Here is a 10,466-nt window from a genome sequence, read left to right on the forward strand (position 1 = left end):
TCTGGTGCCAGCAGCCGCGGTAATTCCAGCTCCAATAGCGTATATTAAAGTTGCTGCAGTTAAAAAGCTCGTAGTTGGATCTTGGGAGCGGGCGGGCCGAGAGGCGAGCCACCGCCCGTCCCCGCCCCTTGCCTCTCGGCGCCCCCTCGATGCTCTTAGCTAAGTGTCCCGCGGGGCCCGAAGCGTTTACTTTGAAAAAATTAGAGTGTTCAAAGCAGGCCCGAGCCGCCTGGATACCGCAGCTAGGAATAATGGAATAGGACCGCGGTTCTATTTTGTTGGTTTTCGGAATTGAGGCCATGATTAAGAGGGACGGCCGGGGGCATTCGTATTGCGCCGCTAGGGTGAAATTCTTGGACCGGCGCAAGACGGACCAGAGCGAAAAAAAAAAAAAAAAAGGTCTGTGGGAGACAGAGGCCAAGAACTCAAGTTGGATTCAAACTCTATTCCATTTATTCAAAGCAATAGGTTGGAACACATACTCAATTTCTTGACAAGTCATAATTTTCAAACAAAGCTATTCAGACAAAACTAATTTTAGCAAAAAAAAAAAAAGCGCAGGGGCAAATTGTTCAAAACATACTTTGACACAGAGCAGCTTCACTTTTTAAACAGCTTTTTGTTATCAGAGTCCTAGCCATCAAGGTCGGTATTGTTTTGGTTTTATGCATACTGAACTGGGACCTGAAATGTTAACCCTTACTATGACTGCATGTAGGCCAAGAGTAAAGTTAGATTAGAGGATGAATAATATTTCTATAAGACTAAATAAAAATACTTGAATCTAAACAAATGTTCCTCATAGGGTCTATTTATAAATCTGAGTAATCTTTAAAATGTTAGCTAATATTATGTCTCAATTAATATTTATGCTACATCCCTTTATTTCCTGAAGGCCTCATGGACACGAAACCAAAGTTTTTCAGGGCCCTAAGACCTGTGAGTACAGGTTATTCTTTCAAGCATCTTTTCTTTCAGGTGTTACTTTTTCAAATGTCCTCTCTGTTAGTACAGACTGCTTTGAAAAAGTTCCTGTAATAGTAGACAGCTTTTAAAAACCCTCTCTTAGGCAGTTAGGGCCTTTTTAAACTGTTTAAACTTTGCTTTCCTAGGTCTCAGGATTTGTTAACACGGGAGTTATAGCATTTTCCTCTTTCTGTTGTTGTTGTTGTTGTTGTTTGTTTGTTTGGTTGGTTTTGGTTTTTGGATCACACCCAACAGCGCTCAGGGGGTACTCCTGGCTCTACACTCAGAAATCGCTCCTGGCAGGCTCGGGATCATATGGGATGCAGGGATTCATACCACCATCCTTCTGCATGCAAGGCAAATGCCCTACCTTCATGTCATCTCTCTGGCCCCTCATTTCCCTCTGTTTTGTATCTTCAGGTGAATGGTGGCTAATTCCACATGTACATATTTAATGGCAGACAATAATAAGTAAGCCAGTATAATGCCAATTATGAAAATCAAAAGACCGAATCCAGCAGTATCCACCCAGCAAGGCCAAATCAAAGGGTTAAAAGTTTCAACATCTGGGGCCGGAGAGATAGCACAGCGGTAAGGCGGTTGCCTTACATGCGGAAGGTCGCTGGTTCAAATCCCGGCATCCCATATGGTCCCCCGAGCCTGCCGGGGGTGATTTCTGAGTGTAGAGCCAGGAATAACCCCTGAGCATTGCTGGGTGTGACCCAAAAAAAAAACCAAAAAAAAAAAAAAAAAAAAAAAAAGTTTCAACATCTGACCATAAAAATGTAATCATTCTGTCAATCTCTGTAATATCTAATTTAGATTTGCTTAAAATGGCTATTTCTTGCTGCAAGTTTGTTTTCTGTTTGTTTTTGTTTTATTTTGTGTTTTTTTTTTTTTTTTTTTTTTTGGTATTTTGGTAACACCTGGCAGCACTCCATGCTCAGAGATCACTCCTGGCAGCCTCGGGGGACCATATGGGATGCCGGGATTCGAACCAATGACCTTCTGCATGAAAGGCAAACGCCTTACCTCCATGCTATCTCTCCGGCCCCGCTGCAAGGTTTTTATGTTTAAAGAAATATTATTGTGTTGCCATATGCATAGCAAATGGGTTTTTATCTTATCCCAAGGTTGAGTTTATTATATAGATATGGGGTGATGAATATATATATATTTATATTCTGCATGACAACAAATGGACATTTGAGGGCCCGGAGAGATAGCACAGCGGCGTTTGCCTTGGCGTTTGCCTTGCAAGCAGCCGATTCAGGACCAAAGGTGGTTGGTTCGAATCCTGGTGTCCCATATGGTCCCCCGCGCCTGCCAGGAGCTATTTCTGAGCAGATAGCCAGGAGTAACCCCTGAGCACCGCTGGGTGTGGCCCAACCCCCCCCAAAAAAATGGACATTTGAAATTTGAGGTTCTTTACTTCATTTCCAAGCCAAATAACTGTGTCCTCTAAAACATCAATTTTGGCATCTAATTTTCTATCCAAAATCTTTTAGCCATTGCCAGGGAAACATTTCTGAATAAATGATTAATATGGGATGCTGTGTGCATCTCCTTAACCAATGTGATGAACATAGCAATAGTTGCAAAAATGGAAATTAAAGCAGTGATTACTAAGACTAGAATGACAACGAATTGCTTAGGTCTTATTGAAGTATGCAGTTTCTTTAAAGCTAAAATGACAAAGTCATCATACCAATAACTTGGATTTCAACAGAAAGCATAACGTAAGGTTAAAGAATCAGAAATACAGAATAATTTTTGGCTATGATTGAATTAATACAATTGGATAATACACAATTTGTACAAAAATATTATGAGGTATGAAATGCAGTAAATTGTATGTCTTATGATTTAGCCATAGGACAACACATGGTAGATTAAGACATGCTCCAATTTAAATAGCTGGTTTTAATAATACTGGCCTGGAGGCTGCAAGTAGAGGAAATAATTGTGAAAAAATTTGAAGAGTTGTGATGGGAAGAGATACTAGAAAAAGTAGAACTAAGCCAGCCAAAGTGAAAAAAGCTGTAAAAGGGGCATGAAGCCAAGAGCTTAAAAGTTTTACTCTTATATTTATACATATCAAAGTAAGTAAGCTCTGATATGGAAAAATTATATATTTTCATACCTGTGCCCTCTGGTTGAGAGACAGTGGTGAGAATTAAAAAGAACTATTGGGCCGAAGAGGTAGCATGGAGGTAAGGCTTTCATGCAGAAGGATGGTGGTTTGTTTTTGTTTTTGTTTTTTTTGAAATATATTTTTTATTTAAGTAATATGATCATAGTTGGGTTACAGTCATAACCAGAACACCTCCCTTCACCAGTGTAACAATACCCCCTCCCTCCTTCCCATCCCCTGCCTGTATTCGAGACAGGCATTCTACTACAGTTATTTGTTTTTAAGTTCAGCAAGTTGTATTTTTTTTTTCCTTAAAGGATATGAGTAAAAAAATATAGTAAAGGTATGATAGTGGCAATCGCCATTGTTTGCATAGGCAGAAAAATGGGGAAAATGGAAAAAAATCCTTGACCTGATTACAAAAAGGCCTCACCCCAGAAGTTTATTGGCATAAGACCGGCTTTGGGTTCCAGGCATACCAGTCCGTCCAACCCAAGTCATTCTCCGTGGTCCTGGTGAAACTTTTTCACACTTTAGCTATTGTTGGTATCAGATTCTTATACTTAAAGACTCCAGATTCTGTGCATTTCTTTCATTGATGTCAGGCTGATGTGGAGCATACTCTAGTTTCAGCATACCATTCAATGTGGAGCAATCTGCCCTGCATGCCGACTGTTGCTGAGTCGTCTGGGTGTTGGGAGCACTCTTTGGAGTAAGTCAATGCCAAAACAGTGGTAGGTCTTCCCTGGTAGAGGCTTGGATCCTGGTAATGTTAAAGACAATTGTGGTTGTTTCCATAGAATGATATCCATTGTTCAGGTGTGTGTGAGCAATGCCCATTCTTCTGAGGCCTAAGCCAAATCATTATGCCAATGTTCAGGATATAAGGCCTAACTGCATTACCAAATTTGTGTTCCTATCTCTATTAGATAAGAACTTGTTTGCATATGTATTGTTTTCCCATTTTAATGTGCCTATGCAAAAGAGAAGCAATGCCACAAGATACTGTTGGTGCACTGGGGGCCGACAAATAAAGTCCAACATTCCCCGTAACTTGGTTCAAACATGAAATCTATACAGAGATACTCTTCTTTTTTTTTTTTCCCATAGAGGCTTTTTATTGACTCAGGAATTACATCCCTAGAAAAAAGAATCCCAGGATTTTCCCTCCTGTGTGTTTTCGTCTCGCTTCTTCATGGTCCATGATGCCAGCTGAGGTTGTCAGTACAAGGAAACCGAACTGACAGGACAGGAGTAGATTGTTATGCCACTTCTCTAGATCTTTGAGCTGCACCTCAAATCTGGGGCTAACATACTACACTTGTTCAGCCTGCCTGTTAAGTTCACGACAATTTTCTCAGCTCTGTGATCGTCGATGATTTCAAATTCACCAATGTAACCGTGCTTCATCATGACGGTCAGGAACCTCACGATGACCTTGGAGCATGGCCTGATGAGCACCTGGCGCTTTCCTCGCTTCTCGGCATTGTTGATGCTCTTGAAGGCATCGGCCAGCACATTCATGCACACCATGGTGGCGGCACGGAAAGATACAGAAATACTCTTCTACCAGTATTGCTTATAAAACAGATCTCAAAGGGGGAAAATCAAACAATCAAATAACAAATCCAGTGGGCAAAATTGTCACTATATGAGGATGTTCGAAAAGAGTTATAGATGTTAAGGGAATACATCTGAGATATACAAAGGAGATACGTGTGTCCCTTTTATGTTTTAGAAATAGTCAAGAGGGAGGGGGGGTGTTTCCGAAACACCACTTTGGTCTGTGATTTGGACAAGCGAAGAGAGCATGGAGCCATGTCCTCCCCTTGTTGCCTGCTGAAGCTTCCACTCCCCGAGAGACCTTTGTTTCCCAATTGCTGGAAGTTGAAAGTTCACCAGTCCCCTCCCAGCCCACTGCAGGAACAAGGAAGCCTGGGGTCTCTTTTAAATTGCATCTTGCTGAAACCCAAAAGCTGGGACCCTGAGCAGGTGTCCAGGAATAACCCTGGGGACAGGGAGGAAGGAGAGAGAAGGCTGTGGGGTGCAGCCGAGGTTGCATCTTCACCTTATCGTGGTCACGGAACCTTGCCGTGACGTGTTGCCTGCTGAAGCAGGCCAAAACAAAAATCATTAGTACAGAAAAATGGTTAAATGTGGGGTAACAAAAGATGGGAGTGAGAGAATAAAGGAATAAAACAAGCTCCTGGACAGCTTTCAGATTATGACAAGCAGATGAAACACAATGATACCCAAATATTTGTTAGTGTGTGTGTGTGTGTGCGCGCGCGCGTGCACAGTTTCACAATGGACAGCTTTAATAAGGAAACTTCACTGGTAAGTCCTAAAGCGAGAACCTATTGTGCTGCTATTCCCACCTCGCTGGCTTGCCCAGCCATGTGGCCAGGAAAAGCCCTGGAGTTCCGGAGGAAGGAGGTAGAGGGGTGCTGGGGTGACCCATGTCCAGCACCCCTTCCTAGGCCTGGTTAAAGAGGCCCTTGGCATGGCGGAGGGTTGCCAAACGCCATGCTGGCAGAACCTCCCGGCTCCCAGGATGGTGGTTTAAATCCCGGTATCCCATATGGTCCCCGGAGCTTGCCAGGAGCAATTTCTGAGCGTAGAGCCAGGAGTAACACCTGAGCACTGCCGGGTGTGACCCAAAAACTAAAAAAAAAAAGGGGGGGGACTGTTAGGAAAGTCACAGTCAAGCCATTGGGTGGGGGCTGGTGGGGGGAAGGGTCTATTAAGGAACTCCCTTAAATCTTGGTGTTCTTCCTGGCATCTAGGGATGAGAGGAGGATTAGGAAACTTCTCTAAGTCATAAGTGTAGTCACGGATAGTAACAAGCTCAAGTTCCCATAGGAGCAATCTTGAGAATAGTGGTTTTAAATGCTAGTAAGCATGGTATGATAATTAAATGGGAGACAGCTCAAAGGGGGTTATCCATTTGTAACACACACACACACACACACACACATCACAAGCTAGATCAATATAACTAGTTCTAGCGAGAGTTCTCAGGGACAGTTTGATATTACTGAGACCCCCCCTAAGACCTTAGAATTATCAATAAACACTCAGAGATGCTCTTTGTCTGTTACTGGATGTAACAAATAGGTTACAGACAGGTTATAGGATGTCAAAAAGGAGGATTGGGTAGGTAAACTCACTAGGCTTGTCTAACTCCATTAGTGAGGCAGAAGCCCCAGTGACTGTAGCAAACATAAAACATTAAAATATAGCAAGAAAACACAGCAAGAAGACCGGCATTACTGATGTTGACAACTTACCAGATGCAGTCATGAGGCATTTTATCTCAGCTACCAGCTCCTATTGTCATCTGTCTACAGGTGGGAAGGGCAGATGGTTTCTTGTAGTTACCGCTGTCAGCAGGAAGGTGTCTGCATTCTGCCCTGGGAGCTGAGTCAGCTGAATATGCAGGGGATCCTTCTCATCTGGGCGGGTGACATCCTATCTTGTGGAATAAGGCAATTCCTGCAGTTTCTTTAATCCTGCAATTTAAATAGCTGTTAGAGTGGAGGGAATAATAATGTTGTTGCCCTTCCTATACTGGGTTCAAGAGAAATGCTTTCTACACCTAGTATTAATTCTTGTACCTTTTAACATTTCTAGGAGAAGCCATAATATTCCCCAATCACTAGGATAGATAGGCATAGTGTAATTTCTAATTAATATCAATGGTCTTAGCTAATTGAAGTCCCAAGGCTATTGTTGCCTCTATTTCCCTGGCTGCTATCTTGTTTTGTATTTTCCCTATAGATTATACCACCTTAGAAATCATTTAAGAAGAGTGTGGGCAAAGGTCCATCTTCTGTAACTCCTTCAGACTTGCAGAGGACTGCAGACCCTACCTATAAGAAGCGGTGAAATATTGATATTTTACTTCTTAATAAAGCAATAGACTTTGCTGTTTTTACTTTTGAAAAAGATCAGATCAGGGTCGGAGAGATAGCATGGAGGTAGGGTGTTTGCCTTGCATGTGGAAGGATGGTGTTTAAAATCCCAGCATCCCATATGATCCCCCAAGCCTGCCAGGAGCGATTTCTGAGTGTAGAGCCAGGAGAAACCCCTGAGCACTGCCAGGTGTGACAAAAAAAGAGAAAGAAAGAAAGAAAGAAAGAAAGAAAGAAAGAAAGAAAGAAAGAAAGAAAGAAAGAAAGAAAGAAAGAAAGAAAGAAAGAAAGAAAGAAAAGAAAGAAAGAAAGAAAGAAAGAAAGAAAGAAAGAAAGAAAGAAAGAAGAAAGAAAGAGAGAGAGAGAGAAAGAAGAAGAGAGAGAGAAGAAAGAAAGAAAGAAAAGAAAGAAAGAAAGAAAGAAAGAAAGAAAGAAAGAAAGAAAAGAAAGAAAGAAAGAAAGAAAGAAAGAAAGAAAGGAAGGAAGGAAGGAAGGAAGGAAGGAAGGAAGGAAGGAAGGAAGGAAGGAAGGAAGGAAGGAAGGAAGGAAGGAAGGAAGGAAGGAAGGAAGAATATCAGATCAATTAGACAGTGGACTATTACTTGAACCAATCGCTCTAGAGCAGCAAATGGTCCCCTCTCTTTGGGAGTACAGAGCTCCTTCTGGAATGATAACACAGAAGTTAAACCAAAGCATCATAGCATTATATATTTCAATAATATAATGAATCAAAACAAATTTTTCATAAATCACATTTTAAATATATTTTATCTGTAAGTAACCAAATAACCTATACTCACAACAAAAGATTTCCCTGAACATTTTCCAGCTACAGACAAGTTCTCCCACAGGCATTCACCCTACCATGATTCCCCAGCTCCAGGAATTCTAGCCCATTGTCAAGATAAAACAGTATAGTATTTAATGGCTGGGGAGATAACTAAAAGAGCAGGATCACATACTTTGCCTGTTGGAGACCTGAAAGTGGAAATTCTCAGCACCACAAGGTCCCCTTAGCACTACTAGAAGTCACTCCCAAGCTCCACCAGCTGTGAACCCTCTCCCACCCCAACAGCCGCCCCCCCCCCAAAAATCAAAAAGTGAATGTTCAAGACCAGAGATGTAGGACCGGAGAGATAACACAGTGGTAGGGCACTTGCCTTACACACAGCCGTTCCAGGACAGATAGTGGTTTGAATCCCGGCATCCCATATGGTCCCCAGAGCCTGACAGAGTGATTTCTGAGTGCAGAGTCAGGAGCAGCCCCTGAGTGCCACAGGATGTGACCCAAAACAAACAAGCAAATAAAAAGACCAGGGATGTAGTCAGTGTACATGCTTATGCAGTTGAGGCCCCAGATTCCATCCCCAGCAGCTCAAGAAAGAGAAAGAGACCTACTCCTTCACCTATACATGGTGTCCTAAAAACCAAAGTCCTGATTAGTTTCTTTATCCGGAACGGACCATAAACTCCAGGTTCAACTAGCAATGCTTGCCATGAAAAACAGGGGAACAAGAGGTATTTCCAACAGGAGAGCTGACCAGTAAAAACTACATATGGTTAGCTAATTACTAGGCTCTCCACCCTTTCTATTTCACTGACTGCCTCCAGGACATGGAAGAAACCCAAAAAAACACCTTGTTCTTTCTCCCATAGCTTTAGTTGCCTTTTATTAATCTAGCTCTTGGAGCAAGAAAACTACACCAACTCTAAAATAACTTGCTTTTCATGTTAAGCACAGGGAGGAGGCTAACATGTCCCTAAACCAACACTGGATTATTTCTTCCAGAACTACTAACTGAGCAACTACTAAGTGCCAGGCCATGTATTTTTGCTTGGGATAGAAAAGTAACTAAATGTCCAGAAAGACCTATATTGCAGCTCTTAACCACAATAGCTAATATATGAAATCAAGCTAGGTTCTCAACAATAAATAAATGTATTTAAAGATGTAGCATATATCCATAATGATATAATATACAACTGTAATGAACAATGAAATCATGAAGTTTGTTGCAAGTTGTTTGTAACTAGAAGATATCATGTTGAGTACAGTAAGACAGAGGTACAAACACAGGATGAGCGCATTTATCTGTGGTATGTAGAATAACTGGATTAGGAAAAGTAATGCAGTAAAAGGGGTAGTACATGGCCCTAGAGTACAGAAAGGAAGACAGAGAGAAAAAAGAAAAACCACAGAAGAAAAGGAGAAAAGGAAGAAATGGAGAACAGAGGTCAGGAGCCTCGGTCATACTGGTGATGTGGAAAAGTGGTATTGCTACGTATCCAAAGCACAGACTCACAGCACTGAAAACATGAGATGTAAACTACAATCATAAAACCTTTTTTTTTTCTTCAGAGGAGAGCGCAAACACAGTCCCCCACTACCACAAATTATGCAGTCGAGTTTCCCACATTTAGGAAAATCGCAAGGGTCAGCACATCCGGAGTGCAATGGATAAGCCTATGTCTGGGGAAAGGACATTCCTAATCATGGTATCTCCCCTGCCAGGTAAGTATACAATCATAGAATCTTTAAATATGCCGCTCAAGGTGGCAGGTTGGAGGAGCAAGGAGGGAGCATGGAAACACTAACAGAAGAAAATTGACACTGGTGGTGGGATTGCTGCCAAAATATTGTATGCCTACAACCCAACTATCAATAATTTGTAAACTGTAATCAAATTATACAATCAAATCATACAGGAAAAATGAGTAACTAAATGAATCAAAATGAACGAATCTTAAAACACAACGTTAATTAAAAAGACAAGTCATTAATGGGGAAAATGTATCTATGCACTGGGCATGGGATGTCTGCCACTCCCCTTAAAAATTCTTGCTCTCCCTTGCTAAATTATATGGACAACATTGTCCCTGTTCCTTCTGAAATCAATTAGAGGCTGTTACAAAATATAGAAAGGAATGAAGAGAGATCAGTGTAATTTACTCTGCTTGCTGCCTGCCTGCAAAATGGCCTATGTTCCTCAACCTGTCAATTGCTCCTCTATATGGGACCAGAACTAAAAGTTCCCTCTTTCTGAGTCTGGTTACATGTTTCTTTTTTTTTAATATATTTTATTTTATTTAAACACCTTGATTACATACATGATTATGTTTGGGTTTCAGTCATGTAAAGAACATCACCCATCACTAGTGCAACATTCCCATCACCAATGTCCAAATCTCCCTCCTACCAACCCAACCCCACCTGTAATCTAGACAGGCTTTTCATTTCCCTCATACATTCTCATTATTAGGACAGTTCAAATGTAGTTATTTCTCTAACTAAACTCATCACTCATTGTGGTGAACTTCATGAGGTGAGCTGGAACTTCCAGCTCTTTTTCTTTTGTGTCTGAAAATTATTATTATTATTGCAAGAATGTCTTTCATTTTTCTTAAAACCCATAGATGAGTGAGACCATTCTGCGTTTCTCTCTCTCTCTCTC

The 10,466-nt window shown here is 41.4% G+C and overlaps 1 non-coding gene and 1 pseudogene across 1 annotated transcript; both read right to left on the minus strand.

Moving 5' to 3' along the window:
• Positions 1 to 4,194: 4,194 nt before the first annotated feature.
• Positions 4,195 to 4,646, minus strand: LOC126013790 (40S ribosomal protein S15a-like; annotated as a pseudogene).
• A 4,724-nt stretch (positions 4,647 to 9,370) lies between these two features.
• On the minus strand, positions 9,371 to 9,534 carry LOC126014799 (U1 spliceosomal RNA). Its single transcript, XR_007497791.1, has one exon. It is a non-coding gene; the product is annotated as a U1 spliceosomal RNA (small nuclear RNA).
• Positions 9,535 to 10,466: the final 932 nt, after the last annotated feature.

This window comes from Suncus etruscus, chromosome 7, assembly GCF_024139225.1.
Source record: "Suncus etruscus isolate mSunEtr1 chromosome 7, mSunEtr1.pri.cur, whole genome shotgun sequence".
Taxonomy (NCBI): Eukaryota; Metazoa; Chordata; class Mammalia; order Eulipotyphla; family Soricidae; genus Suncus; species Suncus etruscus.